The sequence below is a fragment of the Rhinolophus sinicus genome, linkage group LG09 (genome assembly GCF_036562045.2).
Source record: "Rhinolophus sinicus isolate RSC01 linkage group LG09, ASM3656204v1, whole genome shotgun sequence".
Lineage (NCBI taxonomy): Eukaryota > Metazoa > Chordata > Mammalia > Chiroptera > Rhinolophidae > Rhinolophus > Rhinolophus sinicus.
The window spans coordinates 32,310,351-32,336,948 of record NC_133758.1 but is presented as its reverse complement, the minus strand read 5'-3'; the positions used below and the strand labels follow the sequence as shown (position 1 = coordinate 32,336,948).

Sequence of the window (26,598 nt, the reverse complement as noted above, 5' to 3'; positions counted from 1 at the left end):
TTTCTAACCTCTGTTCTATATCATGAAAAGGCATGATATTGCTAACATGATGCAGAATAAAAGATGTCATAGCTCAGAATGCAAAGTAATGCAATAAAATCTAATACATTTTTTAAATAGAATTATACAAGTATTTTTCATTTTTAAATTTGTATGTTTACCTTAAATGGTATGCAGGTAAAATTTTAATAACCAGCTGTCTGATGGTGGTAAAGACTACCACCATATCCAATTTCAAGCAATCTATGGAGCAGAGCTGAGAAAAGATGCATAAAATTGGCTCACATGAGCCAGTAAGAACTGACTCCAGCACACCTTTGTATTACCTACCTATAGTACTGCCTACATCGTAGTTTCAATAAAATCAATCAAATAAATTGATTATAATCTGGACTAATGGATTTTTCTTAAACTGACTCACTCCTTTTGCTTACCTCACCTTCCTGGTCCCATTAAGTTTTGGTTTTGTGACCCCTAGTACTGGAGAAGACTACTGTTTTTGCAGCTGTCTTCTGAGATTGACTTGAATTGCATTCACCTATGACCTACTTTCACAGAAAATCAGTAAGGCTAAACATACCTTTTTTGGTTTGATCATCTCCAGTGGGAGAACAGGAAACTGTCTGATTTTCAGGCATGGTTATTTACAGTATTTTAAAACCTAGTTAGAAAGAAAAATATTTAAATATCATGAATCAAAATTAGTTTATATTTAATTTTACTAAAAATCGTCAATTCAAGAACTTACAGTATCAGGATAGGTTTCTAATATAAATATTTAAAAATCAATACTAATTTATGTTTAAAATGTAAGGAAATCCAACAATATGTTCTTTCTCCTACAAGGACTATTATGATCCTTTTTGGGAACACCAGATATAAAAATCCTCATTAAAGAGGGATCTTTGATTCCCTGTTTTGCTGATAATGTAGACACTTGGCCTGACTATTAGATAATTTAACATTCATCATGGTAACTGTGGGCCCAAAGCCCTATGGGGATTCTGGAACCTACAAAATATTTCATTTCACATGATAAAGTTAAACCTTACTATCCATTTCTTCTTTAATTCCCTCAATTCCTTTGTAGGTATTTTATTGTGGAGAAAGTCTAATATATACAAAGGTAGAGAGAAAAGTGTAATGGGCCTCTGTGTGTCCGTTAACCAATTTCAGCAATTATCAACCTGGGGCCAGTCTGAATTCTATATACCCACCCAAATGCCCTGTTTAAGCTACCCTTGATCATAGTTAAGCAAATTTCAGATATCACATTGTATTTGTAAACATTCAAGAATTTTTTAAACATAGGCATAATACCAATAATTGGATTAAGACAATAATATTTTCTCAATATCACTAAACATATGGTCAATGTTTACATTTATTTCATTGTCTCATATATTTTTCTGTTTTAAAAAAAAATTGGGAGGTTAATGATACAAATAAGCATAGCATTTAATTGAAATGTCTTTGGATTATCTTTTAATCTCTGAGTTCTCCCTCCTTTTTTCCTCTACAATTTATCTATGTAGAAATCAAATATTTTATCCTATAGAGTTTTCTACATTGCTGACAACCTCACTGTACTGTATTTAACAAGTTTCTCTGCTCCCTGTATTTCCTGTAATTTGGTGTTTATTAAAAATTTACACTACTGAATGGAAAGACAATTCTATGACAGAACTAATAGCTACCTCTTTTAATTTGTAGACCTAAAGCATTATAGAATTAGGAGATTAGAAATAATTTAGTTCAATTTTTTATTTTATAAATCAGAAAATCTTGACTGAAATTAGTAAATTCATTCCAAAAAGACAACTTAGGAAAGAATGCTATGAAAGAAAACTCTGAATTCAAGTCCAGTGCTTTTTCGAATGAACCAATTTACTTATGACAGACACATAAAACTTTAGAAACAAAAAATGGAATCCCATCTCTGCCAAGCGTAGGTGCCCAGGAAAATTAAACTGGTCTTAGGAATGAGACCCCAGAAGTCTATAATTTAAGGACCAGAATGAAACAGAAATAAATTCTATGTGAAGGCTGTCCATAGACTGAAGCCGAGCCTCAAATCACCCGGGTGACTCAAAAGCTCACATGGTGAAAGTGAATTAAGGTGATTCTTGCCCAGTAAAAAGTCAAAGGTAACTCCACACACAAATCAACAGAAAGGGAAGAAAACAGAAACTAATGTGAAGGTACTCCAGATAGTGAAATTACCAGATATAAACCACCTCACTATGCTTAACATGTTTATAAATATAACAGCACTGTCATGCTGGGACTCTGGTCCCCCTGCCCACACCAAAACGCAAGATATGGCCAAAACGGACCACCAACGGAGCCATAGATAGGGGAGTCATACCACTATATTCTCCCGGGCGGCTGGGTTGGATACACAGGAAGCAGGAGCCACACAATCTGCAGCCTGCGGATTAAATTAAACTCATGGGTTTAATTTAAACCCTATCTTTAATGAAGCATGCAGTGATAAAAAGATAGAAAGTACAGAAGCAAGCATAAAACTGCTTCTCTGCCAACCAACCAACCCCCTAGCATAGCCATGGCAGTTATATTAGTGGCTAATGGCTAACTGGTTACTGCTGAAGGCCATCTACTATCTGAGCCAGCACCTTTCCATGTGAGGCCAAGAGCCTGGAAACTGCTTTCTGGGACTCTGTCCCCACAAGCACATTTTAAAACTTCAGAAGTAAAATTTATGAAAATTGATATTTCAGATTTGAAAAGAAGTCAGTTAGAAATGCATGGACTGCAAATTGCTGTAACTGCAACTTTAAACTCACTGGTTTAATAAGGCAAGATGGTATAGAGGAAAGAGCTCTCTTTGGAGGTCAGGGAGATCTGGGTTCTAATCTCTGCTCTGCTACTTCACACTTACTAGTCATTTCCTAGTAATTAAAATGGTATAGTAGTGCCCACTACATAGATATATGATAAGTTGAATAAACTAATGGGTTTAATTTAAAAGAAGATATGACAAGACTGAAGGAAGAATTAGTGAAACAAATCAGGAAATCCCTATCTTTAATGAAGCATGCAGTGATAAAAAGATGGAAAGTACAGAAGCAAGCATAAAACTCTCAACCTCCGCTTTCAGGAAGATGGGGTAGATACATTTATTCCTATTCCCTCCACTAAGTACAACAAAAATCCCTAAACATTATATGTATAAATAAAACACAAGACTTTGAAAGGCGAAAAGAAGAAGGCAGACTGGCTATTGCCTTGAAACCAGAGGGAAAATGACGTGGTGTGTTTCCAGGATTTTCTTTTTGCCTCATATATCCAAGAATTGAAGCTGCAAAAACACAGCAACCCAGAAATTCCAATGGATACAGACCAAATAAACTTCCAACAAAAGCCTGCTCTCTCCAGCCAAGGAAACAGGAAATGGGTAGGTTAACAAGAGATAATACATTTAGACAATAAGCTCTCTACTCCGACCAAACACCACAGAAAAAACTGTGGCCCCAGAAAGGCAGACTGAGGAGCCTAGTTCTACCCTTGCTAGATTGTAATGAGGCACCACAAATTTTGTGCTGGGGTGATTTCATCCCCACGGTTGGAGTCAAGCCTCCCCACTCTTATCACTGGCCACTATGTGAGGAGTCTAGACTTCTACAACTTTCAATAACGGTAATGAGGTACCTCTTCTCTGCCCCACTGTGACAGTGCTAGAGCAGGCTTAATGGTGAGTCACAACTTCCACCACAACCTAGCAATGACAAGGCCACACCCTCTGCTTGCTGTTGGTGGAGGCCACATAGGAAGCAGTAACTATGCACCCCTACCCATCCTAGCTAGGGAGGTGTCAGTAGAGGACTAGTGGGGAACTGGAACTCCCACTCCTGCCCAGCAATAAGAAGTAGAAATTAAAATCATAATCATAATGAGGTATCTACATCTCGCAGAATTGCGAAAACAAAAATAGTGGAATGCCAAATGCTGGCAAGGATGCAGAGGAACTGGGTCACTTCTATATTGCTGGTTAGAATATAAGATGATACATGATACAGCTACTCTGGAAAATAGTTTGGCAGTTCCTTTTAAAACTAAAAATGGTCTTACCAATATGACCCAGCAATTGCACTTTTGAAAGTATATCCCAGAGAAATGCAAACCTATTTTCACTCAGGAACTTATACTCGAATATTCTTAGGAGCTTTGTTCATATTAACCAAAACCTGCACACTAGCCACATGCCCTTCAATGGGTGAATGGTTAAACAAATTGTGACATATCTGTACCATGGAATACTACCCCGCAATAAAAAGGAACAGACTATTGATGCACGCAACAACTTAGATGAACCCTTCATTAATTATGCCGTATGAAAAACAGCCAATCTCAAAAGGATATGTATTGCATGATTCCATTATATTCATGAAATAACCTAATCATAGAGATGGAAAACAGGTCATTGGTTGCCTAGGGCTTAGAGATGGGGGAGGGATAACATTGGAGTTTGGGGGTGATGTACAATTAAGTATCTTGATTGTGGTGGTGCTTACACAAAGCTACACATGTGATGAAATTTCCTAGAGCTATAAACACACAAATAAGTGTGTGTATTACTGGTGAAATCTGAATCAGCTCTATGGTTCGTAGTTTTGATATTGTTCTATAGTCACTTATGATGTTAACATTGGGGGATGATGGGTGATGCAGGAACAAAAGCTTCCTGTATATTTCTATGCAACTTCATGTGAATCTAATTATTTTGGAAAACAAAGCTCAAAATAAGTAAATTTAAAAAGGAAAACAAACAAAAAAAGTGATGCTTGCAAAATCCTGATGCTTGTGGAAATTAAAAAATAAACTATAACAATGTGTCGTGCGGGAGACCCTGCTCGCTGCGCCATTTGTCCTGCGCGGAGGCCTTCTCGCCGCGTCATCTTTCAGGCGGGGCGGCCTGAGGGGTCTCTGCTCCCGCTCCCCAAACAAGAACGCAGGATAGGTGTTCCGAAAAGGAACACCCACGGAGCCACAGGTAGGAGAGCCATACCACCACGGTCTCACTGGAGGCTGGGCCCACCAGACGCCAACCTGCCGTCCGCTTTTCCGACAACCGACCGACCGACCGACGACACTTCTCCACTCTCTCCTCTGTTCCTCTCTCTCAGCTCTCCTCTTCCGCTCTCCTCGGCCCTCCTCTTCTGCTCTCTTCGGCAATCCTTCGTAGCCGCAGCAGTTATACCAGCGGCCAATCGGCTAATCGGCCACAGCCGAAGGCCTATCAGCCACAGCCGACGGCCATTCACCACCCGAGCCAGCACCCCTCCACGTGAGGCCGAGAGCCTGTAAACTACTTTCTGGGGCTCTGTCCCCACACAATGTAACTTAGAAAATATTTTGGACAACAACCATGAATATAAACTGTAATGCAGGGTCTCAGATCCCGCTCCCCGCACAAGAACGCAGGATATGTTGAGGCCAAAATGGAACAACAACAAAGCCATCGATAGGGGAGTCATACCACTATATCCTCGATGGTAGCTGTTCCAGACACAAAAGCAAACATCCACCAGTATCCCAACAGGGGGTCTTCCTGCACCCCAGTCTCACTGGCTGCTGGGCACGATGCAGGAAGTAGGATCCACATGCTCCAAGATCTGCCATTCACGTTTGCTAACCCCACTTGCTAGCCACAATCCACCGTCAGCTTCTCTGCCAACCAACCAACCCCTTGCTAACTGCAATCCGCGCTTGCTAGCTCAGCCATGGCAGTTATATCAGTGGCCAATCACTGGTTACTGCTGACGGCCAACTAATTACAGCTGATGGCCATCTACTACCTGAGCGAGCACCTTTCCACATGAGGTCGAGAGCCTGGAAACTGCTCTCTGGGACTCTGTCCCCACGTAAACATATCACAACATGTGGGAGCAGTAATAAAGGAGATAATGTGGAGGTAGGAGGGAGTCTATTTCAAATAGGGTGTTCTAAGAAGTTATCTTTGAGAAAGTGATGTTTGACTATGATGAGTTGAGGGAATCTGCCAAAAGATCTTTAGGAAGTGTTACCCAGGAAGAGCTAATGCAAAGGTCCTAAAGCAGGAATTAGTTTAGAATGGCCCAGAAACAGTCATTGTAAAGAATTATTCATTCTAGAGCCAGTCTTAGTGCACAAATGTAAATTAACAACAACAGAAATGTCTGTAGCATTTCAGCTGGCATTCATCCAAAGTATTCTTCCATCAAGGGCCTAATCTCTTCTGCCGGGAACCCTCAGGCTGTTTTCATTCACTGCAAGCTAGTTTGTTAACTTGCCAGTAGGGTAAAATTACAAATCCTTCACAGGGCTTGCCAGAGAGCTGATGGTTAAATTTTCAATAACTATGGAAGTCAGTTAAGGCCACGTGGTAGCTTGAAATGAGCCATATGAGCAGATTTACACCATAGTAGAAATCAGTAAATGCCACAAATCAGGTTTGTTTTATTTTGTTTTTCTTGTTTTTGTCTTGAGGTGTGGTTATTAAACATTTATCAGCACTCTATTACCAAGGAAAGATTCCTGAGAAGATAGGACATTAGTGGCATCATTACACTATAAAGCTTCTAGAAGAGGATGAGAAAATTATAGGTATAACGACTGATTTAGGCTAGGTTATCAAAGGTGGAATGGGTTCTACTCAGAGGAATGAATAAATAATTTGGTTCTACAAATGGGGTTATGAGGAGGAAACAGTCATAAGAATGGAATGGTAGGTAAGAAAGTGTTCATTTTAGGCTATAAAACTTTTGACATCGATTGTTTCAAGCCTTATATCTTAAACTCTCTATTTCCAACTTCTCTCTTTTGAAAAATAATCACCTTCTGCTTAAGAGAGGAAATAGGAATCAGATTTAAATTTTAAATCACTGTCACCAAACCCACAAACCTAACCTATCTGTGCCCTTCATGGACTCCTTTTATTGTGACAACATAGAGGTACCCCTCTCCTTGTTTCTCTTATCCCTGTACTTGTGCTAAGCAGCTCATAACATCCTCCCTCTTGACTTATTCCAGTTACAATTGTAAAATTCTCATCTTACTAGAACTCTTTTCTGGCCTTTTCTTAAAACAATCATTTCTCTTGGCATTCATGAAACCACACATTTTTTTTGTTTCAACCCCTTTGCACAAATGGAAATGCCTTTCCTTCCATTGCCATGATTGCTGATGAAAACCACTTCATTATAGCATCTTCTTCACTCTGCCCACTTACTCTAATCTTTCTTCTAATGAGTCATAATTACTTAACATTGTATTACTTTTTTTTAATAATCTTTCCCTTTATTTTGCCTTTTTCCACTAAAATTCAAAGTGTGTTTTTCACTGCTATTGTCCTATCATCTACAACAACACCATTAAATACAACTTTCTACAATGATGAAAATGTTTCAAAATGTGCTGTTCTAAATGGTAGGCACTACACTTGCTATATGATTACTTGGAGTCACTACTGGTCACTTGAAATGTGACTAATATAATCAAGGAATAGATTTTTAATCTTATTTCATTTCATTTAACTTAAATAGCCACATATGGCTAGTATCTACTATATTGGACAGCACAGATACATCATATAGGAAAGGTTTAATAAAGTCTTGTTGAAAATGAAAGGATGTTTGAATGAAAAATTGTGTAAAAGAATGAAATTAATGTAATTAGCTTATAAGCCTACAAATTTGGCTTGGGACTGCCTCCTTCTCCTCTGTCTATTCAAGCTTTCTGACTGTCTCCTCTGTCTATTAAGTTTTCTATTAGAATTTTTACTTGTTTCCATATTCCTCAAATTTTGTTTGCTTCCTCATTGCTGAAACAGAATTTCTGAGCTATCAGTGTTTCTGGATAGAAAACCCTCTCACTTTACCCATTTTCTCTTATTTTATTTGTAATTGTTTGTTTTAATATTCTTATTATGAATTATTGCACAGCAATAAAAACAAACAAACAAAAAAACTTGTATCCTACAATGCAGCCTAAAAAATAAGTGGTTAATGATAACATTCAAATTCCAGTGTGTTTCTCAGTCGTCACATTTCCCTTCCTACCTCACCAGAAATTATAACCATCAGATATGTAATACTCATGGTTTGTTTATTTTTATTATATACGTACCTCAATACAACATAGTATTGGTTTAGAGTTTCACAACTTACATGAATGATATTTTATTCCACAAATCATTCTACTCCTTTTTTCTTTAATACACTTTTGAAATTTATCTATGTTGTTATACATAGCTGTATTTAATTCTTTTTCACACATAATTCTATTGTTTTAATACCATGTTTCCCCGAAAATAAGACCTAGCCAGACAATCAGCTCTAATGTGTTTTTCGGAGCAAAAATTAATATAAGACCCAGTTTTATTTTAACATAATATAAGACCGGGTATAACATAATGTAATATAATATAATATAATATAATGTAATGTAATGTAATGTAATGTAATATAATATAATACAATATAATATAGTATAAGACCGGGTCTTATATCAATTTTTGCTCCAAAAGACGCATGAGAGCTGATTGTCTGACTAGGTCTTATTTTCGGGTAAACAGGGTATATAGTTCACCTATTGAATGCTTCAGTTGTTTTGAAATGGTTTCCCTATTGTAGTTAAGTCTGCTGTAAAGATTCTTGTATACTTTTCTTTGTGTATAGCATATCTCTCTAAGGTATACATGTGGGGAAACATATGGTGGGTTGTGTTCATTTCTTTTTAATCTTCACCAGTTCTAAATATAGTCCTTTGTTATTAACATGCATTACAAAGTTCTTCTGCCAGCTTATTCCAATGTTTTTATTTGAAAAAAAATATTTCAATGGAAATAAACATATAAATCAATTTGAGTCCCCAATTGTTCAAAACCACAAACTATAATCAAAACTGTATTAGACAACTTAGAAAACGTATCCCCAGCACCCACAAAAATTAAAGCCTTAAGGTTAATGATAGTAAGTACCATCTACGCTTCTAAAACTTAATTTATAGATTTTATTTTTGTAAGATACTAGGTTTTTTTAATCCATGTTATTTTAATAGCTTTGATAAGGCTATAAAACTTAATGGCTTTGATAAGGCTACTTTATTGTTCTTTCATATTCTCATGAAAATATTAAGCAACTTTAGTCTATCTTACATCATCTCAGTAGCCATGATTCCCTCACATGTTTTTACCCCCAGTAAACAGTACAAGCATACTGGCATTACTCCAATAATTATGAAAACCATATTTATTTGTTAACTCTTACTGGCTTTATCTATAGTTCAGCTGATTTACTCTATTCTAATCTACATGTGCCCAATAATAGTTAGAAATCTACATTCTTTCACAAAGCAGGTTTCACAAAAAAGTTCTGGCAATGGGAAATACTTCATAAACTGTTGGAATATTCAAAAAATAATTATTTTTTCCCAGATTTTCAACTCATAATATAGCTGAGATTTTAACCTCATTTGAAGTTATTGTTCAGTCAAAAATTATGTCAAATATTCAATCTAGATAGCTTCAAAACCCCTAAGCCAGGTTATACACAGCTATAGAAAACAGAATACCAGTGCAAACAATCAAGCAAGGCAGCAGACAGGAATCTGAATCAGAATCCTGGCCAAGGTCAGTACCATGTTTCCCCGAAATAAGACCTAGCTGGACAATCAGCTCTAATTCGTCTTTTGGAGCAAAAATTCGTCTTATATTAATTTTTGCTCCAAAAGACGCATTAGAGCTGATTGTCCGGCTAGGTCTTATTTTCGGGGAAACATGGTAATCAGAGATTTGGATCTTGACTGAGCAGAAGAATGACCAATCACTACTGAGGCTGATAATCTGCTGGTGTAAACCAGATTGCCAATTATATTGATTCCATAGTTGCAGATGAGAGTAACTCAGCTTAGCCAAAAACAAACAAAAAAAAAGGGAATAAAAAGGAAAAGAAAAACTACAACATAAAAAGGAATATTTATGGAAAAGGGACCAGTTAATTAGTGGTAAATATCAGCAGTCCATCTATAAAAGAAATAGGAATACAGGGACTCAAATGTAATCAGCATTCTCCCTCCCTCAGCCTCAGATACTCTTTTCATACTCATTCTAGTTTTCTTTCTACAACTTGACTTTTTCTGTTTCAGAAATTTTGGCTGCTGACACCTGAGTTTTACATTGTACAGCTTCCACCATAAAGAGATGCTGATTCTTTCCAAGATTTGATTCCACTGATCCTTGGGAGGATTTTAATTAGCCTTACTTGGGCCAAGTGCCTATAGACCCAGTGAACTGTTGCTGGGAAGTCTAGATACTATTATTGTACTAGTAGATTGAGTCTGCTCTGGCCACAGTTATAGTCAGGGGTGAGGTTGCTGTCTATTAGCATAGCTGCCCTCACTATAATGTTGGGGAGGGTGGGGATGGGGAAGAAGATGTGGAAGGAAGTCTAAGCAGGCAGCCTAGAGCCTCTGTTTTAAAAACGTCAGGCAGACCAACAGGTAGTGATTTTGTACCAAAAGAAAGAATGTTTTAGCAATCATGCAGGAATGTTTCTGACAATTGGAGTTTTTCCAACTGTGAACAAACCTATGTTGTAAGATAGAAAGCATTATAACACCAAAAGTTATTAAGGAGAAGCTACAAAATCATTTATTAAGTATTATATAGGAAGGATTTGGGAAACGTCTAAGAGACTGGACTAAATTGTCTTCTAAGATCCACTTCACTTTAATACTCAGTAATGCTTAATTTATTTCATTTCAGCTATTCATTTGTTCATTTAGCAATTTCTAACTTGTGTCTTATTTATGTCACCGTGCTACTTGTTTAGAGTACAAAGATGAAGAAGATGTAATCTGTACCCTCAAGGTATTCCCCATTTCATATTATATATTTTTAGCAATTCCGAGGAATTTTAACACAAGGCCTAGAAGTTACAAGTCCATGGGACAATAAAAGTACTCCTTGGTATATTCCTGCCACCCCTTGCCTCTTTACTACACATTCACCATCATCAAAACAAGCCAAGCCATACGCTTCCATGTGGTCGTGCCCTTGAATGTTATTTTTCACTCTACCTTTCCTTAGGTCTCTATCTAATGTAATACATCCTTTTCTCACCACAAAAAATAATTTACTTACCCCTTCTCCCTATAGTTTCTTATCACTTCAGTATCACATTGCACTTCTCATATAGTTTCTTAAATAATTGTGCACATGCATATTTTTCCCATTGAATTATGAGATCTGACATGATCAGGATTTTGTCTTATTTATGTTTTATAATCAAAGCCCAACAGAGTAAAAAGTCAAAAAATTGTTTGATGGTAATAAGATGAGGATTGTAAACAGTGGGAAATTTTTGAATGAAATGAGATCTTGAAAATCAAAGTTTGAGTTATTGTTAATAAAACAAAAATAAAATAATTGGTATTTACATATGTTTATAAAGAGCTTAAAAACATTTGTTTATACAGGTAAATAGCATAGCTTTGCTTTAAACATAAAAAACATTCATATTTATAATAGACTATAGGTCAGTATTCCAATCTCAGATTCTGGCAAAAACATTTCAGTTTTCAACATGTAATCATTATAGTTCATTTCTGACTGCCATTTTCAAGTTATTTCAAGAAATAATGAAGAAAAATGTCAGATAAAACACAAACATTAAAAGCAGACAGTGATACTGAACATGCATTTATCAAATATTGACTGTCATTTTAACCCACATTCCAAAATTTTAAAAATCCTATTTTAGAAAATTAATACCACAATAGTAATAGAAGAAAGAATAAATCCTGCTTTTAGTGTTGCTTTCACAAAGAACATCTTTTTTCTAATCTTTTTATTTCTTATTATACAATAATAGATTAAATTATTTTGTGACAATGCTTAAGGCATTGCAGAATAGTAAAGAAAGTTGAAAAAAACAAGGCATTTTTCCATGTCTTTCCTATACGTAACTGCAGTAATTTCTTTTATAAATCTTTAAACTCTATTCCTCTGACTCCTCATCTCTTCTCTCTTTCTTTAATGAAGTTACATTGACTTTATATTATGTCTGTATCACAACCAATAGATTAGAGTTAAAATGTTACATATTACATCTCATGGTCTTATTAAAGCCAAGCACATCTTCAGAAAGATTAAATATCACTTTCTCTACAAATCAAATTAGAACTAAAATATTCACTTTCTACACATATATTCACAAAGGTATCTCATACTGTGTTCTGAATTTGTCTGAGTAAAGAGATGAGCTTTCCAGTGTCTGGTAATTACTTGAAACATAAAGAATAGCAAGCAATTCACATCAGCTTTCATGATGTTAAATTGTTGCATAGGTCAATATCATGTACTAAATTATTATTTCAGCTCTGAGTCACATCAAATAATTTTACAGTGAGTATACTGAGAAATATTTACATTTTCTGACAAAATATAAAATACATGGTTCATATTCAATAACTACTGTATGTCTCAAACATAAAATAACAAATTCTTATAAATTTGAAGTTTCAAATTCTTATGGAAGAAATACTTTAATTAGAAAACACTGTACTATTTTCCTATAAGATAGCTCTTGCTCCTGAAGAAATAAATGTGCCTTTTGATTTTACTTTTTTTTAAGAATGTCAATGACTATTTATTGATCATGTCTGCCTATTTCTGATAGATATTTTGGATAATATCAAAAAATTATGAGGCACAACCCCTGCCCTCCAAAAGTTTTAATTTACTTGGAGCTACTGCTAACTCATTAAATAGCTAAAGGAATCTTGACCCAAAGAAAACAAAAATGATAACCTGCACTTAAAATATACCACATGTGCATCTACTCCTTGCGACAGTCTATGAAGATGGCACCATTCTTGGCCCTGTTTCGCAAAGGAGACCCTCACGCCCTGAGGAGTTAAGTGCTTACCAGTCAGTGTCTTGTTGCTGGGCAGTGAGAGCCAGACTTAGCCCTGGAGTCTGCAATCATGGCACTATGACCATGTATAGTCCTGCTAAAGAGAGAGAAGGGAGGTATTATAACCGCTGTCCGACGGTGAAACAAAAGTAAGAAAAGACTTCCCAGGACCCTTCAATGTGCCATGGTATGTACTATTTAAAATAAGAATACAATATGCAGTATTTCCCAATCATTTTAAAAATGTAAACCTGATTTGAACAGAATCAGGGGGAATGATTACAAAGTCTCTGTGAGCAAGCGTAGAATCCATCTCAAAATCAAATAGATTAAAAGCTTAAATGTAAAAGAGGAACAAACAGCCAGAAGAAGCTGTTTATATAAAAATGAGATTAAAAAGTCCTCTGAGCACAACACCAAAAACATATAACATTCTAGAGATATGACTCCACAAAAATGTAAAGCTGCAAGCCATAAGAGAAAAAACAAAACAAAATAAAACAAAAACACAGCAATCAGGAAGAGATACTTAAAATGTGGGTAACAAAGAGTTTCTTTAATATATAAATAGTTAGAAAATGTGGTAAGAAAAAAGAAAAGAAATATCCAAACAGAAAAAATGAACAAAGGACCTGGAACTAGCAATCTCTAGGCACACACACACACACACACACACACACACACACACGATGAGAGAGCAAATTAATACAGGAAAAGTGCTTAGTCTTCAGTAATTAATAACAAGATGAAACTTTTTTGCGCAAGTTATAATACAGTAAAGTAGTAGAATAAAGTTATCATATAGCAAAAGGTAATAGAGATATGAAAACTGTGAAAGAGTATCACATAAGGCAGTAACATATTTATGAATAGATATATTACCTGAATCCTATAGGGAAGAGGAAATAATATGCAATATACATTTCTTTTTGAAAAAGGAAACTATATTTTTTTTTAAATAACCTTTTTAAATTCAGGGAACCATATTTAATGAAATAGCAAACATAAAGAAAAATCATTTTTACCTAGATATTCCTTTTATCCAGGTAACCATGTTGTAAATCACTTATCTTCATTAGTCATACAAACTAGAGGATGTCGTATATTTGCCTATGGAGGAGCTAAATGACCTATTTGTTAACAAAAGTAAGCTTAAACTTGAGATTGCCTCACTGTTAGAGTTAGGTTATTTGTGCTGTGTTTTCCAGTCATTCCATAAAAAAAAAAAAAATAAAATAAATTAAAAATAAATAAGCATCTTCTTGCAAAATTATTTCTCTCCCACCTAAAATGTAAACCTTTTGTTTTTCACAACTTTGGGTATATGTATAGGTAATTATGAGACATGATTAGGCACAGCTACTATAAGAGATAATATTGGTTAATAAATTGAATTTATTTTCATCACTTCAGCTATATGTGCACCTCCAAAGAATTATCTACCAAAAATATTAACCTTTGGTTTTCAACATTGAAAAACTCTAGAACAGCTTTACTTGAATAAAAGTAGGCCTCTATTTAGCTTCTAAATATAAATATAAAAAACCTATTGGGGTTCATCTGCAGTAAATATAATATTAAATGCACAATGAAATATTTGATTAAATATTCTTTTACATCTTGACTATTTCTGAATTTTATTTTGGGATTTTGGTAGAGTCAATACTGTATGTTAATCACACAATTTCCTCTTCCTGAGAACATAGGAAAACTACACTGGAGTAGACCTTGATCTTACAAACATTCCATTTGCTTCTCCAGCCCTTTTTCCTTTTCTATGGCAACCTAGGAGATACGTGTTCTACATGTTAGACCTATAATGATAGAAGCTGAGACCTATAATGATAGAAGCTGAGTCCTTGGGTCAGCCCTTAAAGAAGGCCCACCAAGGAGAGTTGTCTTGTCTGCATCTCTGTAACATCTTCAAAAAAGGCCTTTGTTTTGTTAAATCACTGTGATTTTGGAATTTTTACAAAGCATAATCTTAACCTGTTCTAATAGAGGTTTGCATTAAAGTGATTAACTGATCAAAAGTATTGATCAGTAGTTTAAAATTATAATCACTTAAAATGAAAAAGCAATAATAATAGAAATGACTAAAGGATGATCCACTGTACTTAAAACCCCAAAGAATCAAGTCTACATAAGTGAAACACAAGTGATTATGCCTTTAACAATGTACTAGTAGAGTACAGAACACAGACCACTTGTATTTTGTGAAGTTTTCTGTGTTGAAAGCTAAGAAAACTTCCTGTGTAGTAAGCATTTTCACTTTTCCATGGAATATCTGAATTACAGACATCCTCAATTATGAGTATAATGATTAATTGAATTTGTTTTTGAATTTAGGGACATGATTTTTCACAGAAACAAGGTCATACTGCATGATTTCACATCTGCTTATTCGCATACCACCATCATTTTTTGTGATGTTCACAGACTCCCAATGCTGCTAATTAAGTCAGTTTATACCAATTTACATTTTAATGAATTAATCTTATCACCAGTGATATAAATCCCCCTCATAGAAACCACTCTTATAATGAAGGATGGCTAGGTTCCCAGGTAACCAACTGTACCCACTCTCCCCCAAATAACACTATATTTGTTAAAATATTATTCTACCAGATAAATCTATCCTATTAAGATATTAATTTGTGTCTGTTCTCCCCATATGTAAACTCAACCCACACATTCCCATCTTAATATCACAACAAGACTTTGTCTCAAGGGTTTTGCCCTGGAGAAAAGCAAAGGCAGCCTGAAATATCTTAGATCTTTAGCTCATGGGGTGTCCTGTAGAGGACGGTAGGATTAAAGAGATGAGTAGACGTATTCCCCAAGACCTGGTGATGGAGGAGGTCCATGAGTCCAAGAAGGCTGTGGCAGCAACCAAGGAGGTAGCCAGACCTGTGGTGGGGGTGGAGGGATAACTGCTGGGTGCACTGAGGCTACGTCACAGGCCTTAAGACTTCCAACTGCACCCAGCTTCCATACTCCTGGGAGCTCTGTAATCTAAGAGGCCCATGAAAAGGCTGCGATTCCCAGTGGAAGAGGTGACACATGGAAGAAGGGTACTGGGTGGGACAGTGACCATACTTCCAGATGCTCAGGCACATCTAAAGACCCCAGATACTTGACACAAATGGTTTGGTTGGGTATTGGGAGGGGGACAGAGGTGATACCAAGACTGGATGATGATCAATGCCCTGCCGAACTGGTGGAACGGGGCCACTGAGTTGAAATTACTTGATTTAGAGACAAAAAACTTAAGTGTGGTATTCTTTACACCACTCAGTTTGTGGACTAAGATTCATGTTTTCTAGACCAATAAAAATACATTGCTAGTAGAAATTAACCCTCAGCAGAGGTTTCCTTATGGAACTATAAGTTTCACTTAAGGATGGCAGTAATATATTTCTCCAGCCCAAATGTTAGCATTAATCCTGCATGCCCTCTCTTCACACACACACACACACACACACACACACACACACACACACACACAAACACACACACACAACACACACTCCAATCAATACTTCTACGGGTACATAACAATAAGGGCTCTTCTTCCCCATTTTACACAGTCTAGACCCCTCAGCAACGAAGAAAGAGATTTCTTGAAAAACACCTCTAGTACCTTACGTAATGAAGAACTGAACCTAGCTTTCTTCATTAGTCATACAAACTAGAGGATGTAGTATATTTGCCCATGGAGCTAAACGACTCCATGGAGCAATGGGGAAAGCATTATGTCCATGCTGTTTCTATCTATAGTTCATTTAGTAAGAGAAACCATAGAAAATCTTTTGAAAAGTTGCATGCCTTTACCCATTGATTTAATGAATTAATTTTTTAAATGTATCAACAAGCAGCTGCCTTGCAATTTTTCAAATCTATTGTCTATTAAGGAACTAAATATCGACAACTCAGTTATACTGATTGATGTGGTATTAAGGGACATAAAATATGACCTTTCCAGAGGTTTATTTATTGCCTTTATAAGAAAAACTTTGATTACCAACTATTTGAGGCTATATTTAAATTATGAAGAAACTACTCGGTGTTTGTTAATATTAATTTAGGAATTTTAAAATCACTCACCAAAATCTGTTTATTCTTCTAATGTAGTACACTGTTCATTCTGTCACTTATAAATCTTATAGGGTTTAAAGGTTGGGTAAAGGTTGGTTTAAAGGTTGGATCTGAGAAGAATCCTGAGTTTTCCCACAAGTAATACTTCTAAAATTCTATTGAGAATTGTTACCTGGTGTGAGTTTTCTGCTTTTGCAAAAAGATATTTATACATTAGCATGGAGCCTCCAGAGTATATCTGATTTTTATTCACCCAGATTTCCTAAATGATCTTCCCCAATATATAAGCTACTGAATTAATGCAAAGCATATGTTACTAAATAAGAAAGAATTCTATTTTATATGAGCTACCAAATTAAAATTTAATAAAAATGGAAAGACTAACTCTCCGTTTAATATGACCTCAGCTAAAGGTCATTTTTTTTCCTCCTAGAGTTCTTCAAACACTAAATTGAAAACAGGTAGTGCACTGCTGCCATTCACCCCATCACCCACTATTCACTCAGTGTTCCTCCTCTTATGTTCTTTACCAGAGCCCAGTAAGTCATCTAAAGGGAAGGAAAATGTGAGACTAAAACTAATAAGAATATAAAGAAGTATAGGGTGAAGTTTGACAATAAAGCTTTATGTCCCTCTGACTAAAGCTTTAAGCTGTTAGTTGAGAAAATTTAATAAAATACAGAGGTTTCCTATTACATATTTCATTCTAAACAGTAATGTACCTTAATAGACTCCCATTCTATGATTGGCCAATAACTCAACGAGAGCAATTTCTTTGTATGGAACGGTATACCTTCCTATACTTTTTAAAAAGAAAATCAAAATGGATGTCACTATGAGGTAGTCATTATACATGGGGGGAAAGTAAGTAGTACTTTTACTAATGATTCTATTTTTGAAAGATTTTAAAATAGAAACATTTGGATTTTTTAAATTAGTATGATTTAGCAAAGATCTCAATACAAGCAAGACCGTATATTTTCTAGGAATTATATCATTTTCACTACTAAATGATTTAAGTTGTTGATGCTCAGTATAGAAGACAAAATTTACCCAGTGATAAAGCTCTTGAGAATTTAAATTACAAATTAAATTAAATCACACTGGAAAAGTAAGCTTTCCACTAATTTCCTGTTGTTCTTAAATTATCAGTTAAGAGCAACAGTTTTTGTTTGCTGCAAGACAAAACAAAGATATAAATAAAAATAAATAAATAATTGCACCCAGTAAGAAATCTGTACTTAGTAAAATAACAGACAAATAGAATGCAAATGTGTAGCCATCTGGAGAATAAGGAAATCAAAAGTAATAAGCAGCATTCGGAATTTATTACAAAGGGATTATGCCAAGAGCTTCGTATTGCAGTTTTCTATGGAAATGTTCAAATTAGTGGGTAAAGAAATACATTATATACTACATATTTGGGTCTTACTGATAGCATTTTATACATGATCTCATGGCATACTATTTGCTATCCAATCTAAATTAACTTGGCTATAAATGCTGTCATACTGATTGAAAATTTGCTATCATGCCACAAAGAGCCAGTTATAAGGAATGACAAAGTTTGATGGAATTGTCTAGAGCCAGAGGGGTGTGATATTGGGTCATCTTTGATAGTATATTACAGAATGCAAACAAATTAATAAATCTGAAAGCAATTGAAATATCAAGCAGATACAAAATAGAGGATTGAAAAGGGAAGAGACATAATGAAATCTAAATAGGTCAAATAAACCAGCAAAGGTTCATCACCTTACTTCAGGAGAGCTATGAAGTAGGATTTGAAATGGTTCTCATCATCATCAGATGTATAATTTTGACAATTCCACTCCCTTTACTACTTCAGAATCTAGATGTGGGAGGAGGAAGAGGAAGAACAGTAAAAAATAATTTAAAATATTCTTTCCCGTAGTCTTAATCAACTCTTCAAAAATGTCCCCCAAATTTCAATATTTCAGAAATCAAATTCTATTACCAGGTGGCACTTTCCTGTTGTGTCTTTGAATACAGAAATTATGTGTTTAATTTCTCTTTGACTCCATAGTGCCTGGCAAATATTAACTATTCAAAAATATTTCTGGAATGGAATTGCTGAATTCTGTATGATAGAATATCTCCAAAATTTTAGTTGAGTGGTGATAATTAATGGAACAGGAAAGAAAAACAGCTTTTAGTTTATTCCACTTAAGAGTTAATTAAAAGATGTTTGTTAAAAAGCAATTTCTGGGCCTATTTTCTAGAGCTGTGCTGTACTATACTATAGACATTAGCCATATTAAATTTTAAAATTAGAACTTCAATTCCTTGGCTACATTAGCCACCGTCAAATACTCAAGAGCCACGGGTAACTAGTTGCCACTGCATTATAGAATAGTTGCATCATTGCACAAAAGTTTTTTGGACAACATTGTTCTAGAGCATGTCAGTAGCATGTTATTATTTTCCATACATATTTTCTAAACTCTATATTCATTGATTCATTCAAAAATATTTATTGGATATGCATATGATGCTAGGCACTGAAGATACAGAAGTAAGCGAAACCTCTTTTTTAACATTTAGAATCTTTTGTAGGAAGACATTCGTGCACAGAGCGTCACAGTACAGTGTCATGCCATGGAGGATCAATTGGAGGAGGCAAAAATGATCAACAAGACTACTGAAGTAATCAAGGTAAGAAAAAGAAATGATTTTTTAAAATTAAACTAGGGGAAGTAGTAGCAGAGAGGAGAAGAAAGAACCGAAAGGTATTTAAGAAGCACAAGTAACAGGATTTGGTGAGAAATTGGATGTGGCAAGTAACAGGAAAGAATACTGAATGACTCTCACGTTTCTGGTATGAGGGAATGATTAGAAGGCACTGGTGTTATCCTAAATTGGGTCTATGTAAGGTGAAACAGGTAGAATGTAGAGAAGAGGGGACCATTTTAATTTTATATATGGGCAATTTTTAATGGTTGTAATATATGTGCATCTAATATTCAGGAGAAAGTTTGAGACTGGAGCTAGAGTTTGTATTATCATTGTGAAGCTGGTAGTTGGAAGACATCATACAAAACAACAAAAAGGAATGTTGAAAATGAAAGCAAAGAAAATTAACATTAACAATTTCTAGAAAAATTGCAGGAAAAACAGAAATGAACGGGATCACAGAAACCAAAAGAAAGGAGTTCAAGAAGGAGCCAATAATCTAAATAGCTTTAAAAAAAAAAAAAAAGAAAGAAAGAAAATCTTACATAAGGTAAAAGCTAGGGGAAAAAGTCCATTTAATGTGCAATATGGTCATGGGTGACCTTAACATGAGCATTTTCTTTAAATGATGGAAGCAGAATTTAGGTACCAAGAAACTCAGGAGTGAATGGGTGGAGGAAAAAGAAAGGTAAGAATAGACCACTCTTGCCAGAAATTGAATATGGGATGGAAAGAGCAATACAGGAAGTGACATGTAGATGCAAGAGAGGATGTTTATTTGTTTGATAGTTCTAATGTGGAAAAGGCATTATTGAATATTTAGTTTAAAGGCTGCTGTGTCCATAGGCTATGCTTATAATGGGTTCATCTTTGCTGGTTTGGATTAATTGCAGCTTATTTCTAGAGCTAGTGACCCTTGGCTAACACTATGGAATGCATTAACTAAAGATAAATGGTGTTTTGAAACCATGGATCTGTGAGTTGTTTCAGAGCAGGATGTATCAGCCTGCCAGCACTGTTTAATAATACTAATAATTGGATTTATAATTGAATCTAATTTCGGAAGAGCCTGGGGTTGGGGGGCTTTCAAAGTAAAGGCTGGTAACATAGCTGGAATACGACTACATGCGGAGTTCATTATAAGAGATCTCCACCAGGGGCAGATTGTGGTTTCCTGCTACAGAGGTGCTTCAGATGTGCACCAGTAGTGGTCACAGGTCTGTATGGACCAAGAGCACCTGTATGACCCAGAGGTGAGAGAATAAAGAAAATTGTGCCTGAGATCGCTGGACACTTTGCCAAGTATATGTTTCTTCTGTATCTGTTGTATCTGTATTATATCCTTTGCCTGTAATAAAGTTGTTCTGAGAGTATAAACTGAATCCCATAAGCAGTGGAACACTGAAGGTGATTAAAACATAATTAACACTGGCTAACAATTTTAGCAGCAAATATCCTCAGCTTTTTCAGTCTCTCGAAGAATTTGTCACAAGTGTAATTTTGGGCTCAACAATTACAATTCCTGAGGATAGTCATTTCCTCAAGAAAAAAAAAAATTAGAAATAAAGTCTCATTTCCGCAAAAATATTTAAAAAAAAAGAAAAAGAAAAAGAACTGTCCAGTTTGTCCATGAAACATCTTATGAACCATCCGCACAGGAATATTTGAATAACTGATTTTCCATGCAGACTATTTGCATAGTTCATTAAGAAAAACAATTCATTTTAGAGACTTATACCCTCTTGGTTATATTCTTTCACTATCTTTCAACCATTTCATCACCCCTCCAGCTTTACTATGTGATTTCACATGTCCAGGCATCTCATCTATTTCATTGCTTTGTGGTTAAATCCAAAGTTTTTCCAGCATCCTAAGGGTAGGTTGAATCCCTTCAGTTCACACAGCAAGGTCTTTTCATTACCTTTGTTCACACAGACATCCAAAAAATACCTTGGAAAGTAGGCCAGATGGTAATGTTCATAGAAACAAACTAAGATGAAATAGTGATCAAAGTAGATGATCAGTCAGTTTAATAAAGTGCCAAAGAACATAGCTTTTTTAAGTCAGTTAGATGTGGGATTAAATTCCAGATGGGCTCCTTTTTAGCTATATGACCTTGAGAAGGGTCCTTAATGTACTTGAGCATTAGTCTCCTCCCCTGGAAAAGGGTGAAAACAATAGTGCTTTACAGTGTTACTGTGAGGATTTATATTTATATATATTTGTGTGTGTGTGTGCAAACTATTCAGACCACTGATTGTATATAATAAGTGCTTAATAAATGGTTTAAATTCAATGAATGAGGATTCATTAACAAATTATATATTTATGAATACAATACATAACCTGTCCAAATCCCTCCATATCTCAGTTTTCTAATATGAGGGTAAAATTAAATTTAAACTAACTGAATTTTTTATGAGCATAATTTTTTTATGAATATACAAATGGACAATGGCCAGACTATATATATAAAAATAGAATTCTAACCCACAACCTCTGTATCAACCAGTCCAGGAAGCCAAACCACAACCTCTGCAGTCATCAACCCAGAACAATCAGGACTTTGTCAATGACTGCCAGCTTCCCTAATATTTGCCTGCACTTCTGACTTAAGACCAACCAGAGAAAACCAAATAAGCTCCCCAAACCAATCCCATAGGATGCCCCACTTGTAGTTAGCCCACCTCCAGCTTTCCCATGTCAACAATCTCAAGTCAGAGCACACCTGAGCCTTCCCTTTTCCACTATAAAATGTCCCCATTCCCCTGCCTGCCTTTGAGTTTCTGCCAAACACAAGTGATGGTGGCCGACTCCCTTGCTATAGTAAGTTCTGAATAAATTGCCTCTGTTTGTTTTCATTTGGGTGGTCTTTGTTTCCATATCATTATAACTGAGGTTAAAAGTTCAATGGCAATTTTAAAAATGTGGTACATATTTTATTAGTAGTATTATTGTGCAGAAAACAGACATCATGATCATTAAGGCTCACTCATGCAACCATCTGCTTGTGGACATACTACTTTTCCACCTGGAACATAATCCAAATGCTTATGATTAATTCAGTTCTCTCCCTATATCATTACCACAACACAAATTCTTCAACTACTTTGAGTATTCCACATTCTTACTCTCTCTGCTTTTCCTTTCTTAGCATACACCCTCTTCTTTCCATGTTGTCTGGACTCCAGTGTCTAGCATTTTAGCAATTCAGTAGCCAATATTCTCATTAACCATCAGTTTCATATGCCTAGATACACTCTGGGTACACAAATATTATGTTTTGTATTTTTTTAATCCCAGAAACACTCCTTCCTTTAAAAGAAAGAGGTCCCCTTTCTTTGGAGAAATTGTTTTCCTACTCCACACACATGATTTGATAGCTTGCTATCAATCCCAGTAGCCCCATCTCAATGTGAATGCTCTAGGGACAGGCAGGTGAACCAAATGGGGGCCAAGGGGAGTCCATCCCAGGGCATTTCTAGATTTTCTTATCAGGTGTCAAGGTTGAGAATTTGTGAGTCCAGGGCTCTTAGAGATCATGGTTCTAGCTTGATGGAATAAACCAGTGTGAGAAGAAAGTCCGTATTCAAATAGAAAAAGAAGAGTGTATGCGTATATCATTCAGTGCTACAAGGAATAAGAAAAAAAGAACAAACTCTGAGGATGTAGTTGACAGGTTAGTTGAGTCTGACATTACGATGGGTCTGAGGCGACAACAGAGGAGAGAAGGCTGGGTCATGGCATTTACTAATGTGACAGGACTTCACCCAGGGACGATGGGTAGATGAACTTTCACACTCCTGTTTTTGCTACTTCTCGAAATTAGCTGGATATGATTGATAAAGCCTTAAGAATAACAGTAAAATAAGAAGAACTATGTGTTCAAGACAGACATGCATTATCCTCATATGTAAACATTTAGATAATTCAGCATAAACTAACAGCTCAAAATCTTTCAGGTTGTTGGATATGTCTCACAATTAGCCAACCGTTTGTCTCTGAGTTCTTAACTTTGGTGGGTGGAATCCTAAAACCTATCTCCTTAGCAGAACCAAGAGACAATTATTTGGGGAGTCAGGGAGTGAGAGGGAAGAATATCTCAAGAAAGCTACATTTGGATCAAGATGCCCAGACAGATCAGACAATAGAAAGTAGGTTTGGGAAGCTACGAAGTCAATTCACAAATACTTATTGAGCAGCCAATGATTGACAAGAGAGAAACAACAGAAAATGCTTTGAATTGAGAGTCAGGAGACCCTTAGTGTCAAGTCTGAAGCTTGCTAATTCTCTTCCTTTGGTCAAGTCATGTATCAGCTCTGAGCCTCATTTTCCTCATCTGAAGAAGGGAGATGTTACAGATCACGTTATTTAGGGTGCTGTAGAGCAAATAAAGAAATACAAAATTCTCAACCTCTCCCCAAAGATGTGGAGTATTTGGGCAGACACTTGAAAAGTGAAATATCAAAAGAAGAAATATAAGTACTGACAATTGAAAACAATAACACAGGAATCACCACAAGGAGGCCTTATAAGCAAAATAAAAGGTAAACAAAATAAGTAAGTATCTAACAGAGTAAGACCCTAGGGACACAGTCTAGACAATGTGGAGTACAGCTGGGTGGCCAGTGGAGGGAGACTTTCCATCCCTTCCCAGGCCTTAGGGATTTCTCTCCAAACTCTGCGACTAGCAGCGTCGCCTCAGCCTCGGAGAAGGGACTGATTAACGGGATTGAGGTGAATGAGGTGTAACCCTGGCGGAAGAGGCCCAGGGTGCTCGGGTCTGGATGCTGCTGCCCCGAGCCGTGCAGGCGGCCAGCGGGATGGGCGCCCTGGCTGCACCCGGGGCCAGGCACCCGCGACTCACCGGCTCCGCCGGTCTCCCCGCGCCTCGCCTGCCCACCCTGCCGGCTCCGTGGCGCCGAAGGCCAAGGCCCGCCGGATCCGTTAGCCCGTGTCCAGGCAACCGCGGCCGCCCGCCCCCGGCCTCCGGCGGGTCGTGCCGACTGCCCGGTGTTTCCGCTCCAGACCAACGCATCCCTAGGCCTTCCCTGCGCTGCCACCTCCCCGCTCTTTTTTCTTTCTTTTCTAACCAACGTGCCCCGCCAAACTCGTTTTCCTCTTTACTAAGAAGGGGAACGACTCAACGTCCTTTCCTACAGTTATTACGATTAGAATCGGAGATCACAGATTTATTAAATGCGAACGCAGCAGGACTTCATTTCTGTGCTCCGAAAAGAGTCCTCATAACCTACCCCACTAGCGCTTCTCTTAGGAGGGCTCCTTTCAGCGTCTGTTTTCTTGCCCGTTGGTACAATACAAGAAGGACTACAGGTGATAAGCTTGTTAAGTTTGGTTGTTGGTTCTAAAGTGACTTTGGTGTTGAGAAATCTGGGGGGGTGGGGGGGAGGGGACCGTTAGGGAGGAAAGGAAAACTTCAGCTCTTTGTGTCTAGAGGTTGAGGTGGTGAAAGTGATGAACTCAAGCCATGTGTCTAAGGGTTTATTTCTAATAAAAACATTTTTGAAGCATGGTTTATCTCAAAATATTAAGTGGCACAAAATATATACATAAATATTGTTTCCTCTTCAATGGATATATGCTGGGACCTGAAATTGGTTTCAGAGAAAGACCCGTGTACACTACACTATTCTCACAAACTCCCTTTTGGATGAAATCAAACACTGAAAATGGTTAAAAACACAGATCAGGATAAAGATTAGTATTCTCATACAGACAAGACATATTTCCAGGCAACACTGGAAACAGGCAAAAGGTTAAGTAACAAAATCTATTACCTTAAGAGGCAACTCAATTAGTATTCCGTTCTAATGGGGAGAAATTAGCAAGGTCATACCTGAAATAAGATCATTCCAGCCAAAGATGTAAAAGAAGAAGCAATAACAAGGAAACTGGATAGAGGTCTTAATCTTAAATTAATATATGCAGAAGCAGAACTCTTTTTGTAATTAAAAAGCAAATTCCAGACTGCACTCTTCACTTTCCTGCCTCTCTCCGTTAATTATTTAAACATGCCATGTTGGCAATGCAATGTTAAATTTAAACAAAGTGAAACATTTGCATACTAGTGAGTATGTAGTATATGCCTTTTATTTTTTGAATCTTCTGGTACAGATCCTTATTTTTCCTTTTTTGTTGTTTTCTCTTGTCTCCTTACATTGACTATTATAATAGTTCTCTTTAACTCTTCTTTTATTTCTATGCGGTAGTCATTGAAAAACTGCATTCAGAATTCTAACACTGCTTTTGTCACCTTTTGTTTTTGCCTCTTGCCTGTCTCTAGCAATTTTTAGTGTTTCTTCAGTCATCCATCTTGATTGTTCTTTCCTTTTTACTTCTGGCATAGTCTTTTCTCTTTCTTCCCTTATAGTATTTCTAGTTTCTGTCCACAGTTCTTCAGGTTTTTGGTCAATTAAATTTAACAGTGCAAATCTGTTTTTTATGTGGACTTTAAATCCATCAGGAATGTTATTTATGTTATGTTTTGGCTCTACAATTCTTTTAGTGCTCGTCTTCAGCTTTACTCTAATGTTTGATATTAACAGTTCATGGTCAGTACCACACGCTGCTCCAGGTCTTGTCTTGACAGAGAGAATAGAGCTTCTCCATCTCCTGTTTCCAATTACATAGTCTATTTAATTTCTATATTGGCCATCTGGTGATGTCCATATATACCGTCATCTGTTCGGTTGTATGAAGCATGTATTTGTGAGGGACAAGTTGTTGGCCTCTCAGAAATCCAGGAGCCTGCTTCATTCTTGACCCCAGTCTAAATTTTCCAATGACATTTCCTTGTATTCCCTATTGTTATGTATGGATGCAAAAGTTGGACAGCGAAGAAAGCTGGTAGGAAAAAAAAATTGATTCA

General features: G+C 36.4%; 1 long non-coding RNA gene across 1 annotated transcript; it reads right to left on the bottom strand.

Moving 5' to 3' along the window:
* Nucleotides 1-580: 580 nt before the first annotated feature.
* LOC141573107 (uncharacterized) lies at nt 581-25,045 on the bottom strand. The gene is made up of 3 exons (XR_012498668.1): nt 24,965-25,045; nt 12,930-13,011; nt 581-661 (listed from the first exon to the last, which is right to left on the bottom strand). It is a non-coding gene; the product is annotated as an uncharacterized LOC141573107 (long non-coding RNA).
* Between the last annotated feature and the right edge of the window lie 1,553 nt (nt 25,046-26,598).